The sequence below is a fragment of the Pteropus alecto genome, unplaced genomic scaffold (assembly GCF_000325575.1).
Source record: "Pteropus alecto unplaced genomic scaffold, ASM32557v1 scaffold269, whole genome shotgun sequence".
Classification (NCBI taxonomy): domain Eukaryota; kingdom Metazoa; phylum Chordata; class Mammalia; order Chiroptera; family Pteropodidae; genus Pteropus; species Pteropus alecto.
The window spans coordinates 1,678,532-1,679,770 of record NW_006443566.1 but is presented as its reverse complement, the minus strand read 5'-3'; the positions used below and the strand labels follow the sequence as shown (position 1 = coordinate 1,679,770).

The 1,239-nt window shown below is 35.2% G+C and overlaps 1 protein-coding gene across 4 annotated transcripts in view; it reads left to right on the top strand.

The window, feature by feature from the left end:
- MAP3K8 (mitogen-activated protein kinase kinase kinase 8) overlaps window positions 1-1,239 on the top strand; it is a 21,490-nt gene that overhangs the window by 13,396 nt on the left and 6,855 nt on the right. The window lies entirely within an intron of this gene.

Sequence of the window (1,239 nt, the reverse complement as noted above, 5' to 3'; positions counted from 1 at the left end):
AAGGTCTTCAGTGGCATGGAGCTTAGCTCCCTCGGAGCACTTTATACCTTCCTCCGCCATGCTCCTCATACACCTTTTAAAATCAAGTGGGGTCACTAGAGCTCTCAAACTCATAAGGAAGGGTGATTGTCCAATTGTGGAGAAGATTAGAGCTACGCATCTATTAAGTACTGCCTATGCCCTTTTTAATAAGGCTTTTAAAATGCTAATTAAACACACGTACATACAGCCACATATTTCTGAGAAGTATAGCTTTTAAATTGTGAATATCAATTTGGCACTAGTTCATTGAACAAGCCTTCACTGACTGCTTTCTAGAGTACGAGACAATGAGGAAGTATGCAAGAGAGATCCACTATGAACCCTTAATATCTAACGATAAATTGGACTAGCAGATACTTAATGATAAAGTGGACTAGCAAAAGCTTACAAAAAAAATGGGGATTTTACTTTTTTGTTTTAGAAAGTGGCTTGATAATACTATGCTTAGATCTTAGAATTTGAAACTCAAGCTTTTGAGCATTATTATGTTTTTTCTAGCTTTATTGAGCTATAATTAACATATAGCATCATATAAGTGGAAGGTGTACAATGTAATGCTTTGATATATGTATATATTGCAAAATGATTGCAATAAGGTTAGTTAACACATCTATCACTCCTCACATAGTTATGATATTTTTAGTGGTATGAACTTTTAAAATTTACTGTTTTAGCAACTTTTTAATATATGATATAACTGTTAACTATAGTCGCCATGCTGTGTGTTACAGTCTCAGGACTTATTCACCTCATAGCTGAAGTTTTTACTCTTTGACCACTTCTCCCCCACCCCCACTGGCTCTGGGGACCTGCCAATCTGTTCTTCATTTCTGTGAGTTTGTTTTTTCAGATTTCACATGTAAGTGAGATCATGCCATATTTGTCTTTCTCTGTAAGACTTATTTCATTTAGCGCAATGCCCTCGAGATCCATCTGAGTTGGCAGAATTTTCTTTTTTATGCTGAATAATATTCCATCGTACACACATACATTCACATACACGTATATCACATTTTCTTTATCCATCAACGAGTTCTTAGGTCGTTTCCATATCTTGGCTATTTTATCTTGAGCATCATTAGTGGCTATAATCATTTATATCCACATTGGTTGAGTTCTTAACAAATCTTAAGTGATTTTCACCTAAATCCTCACCCAGATTCATCTTCCTCTTTTGAATATATTTTCCTATCTCAG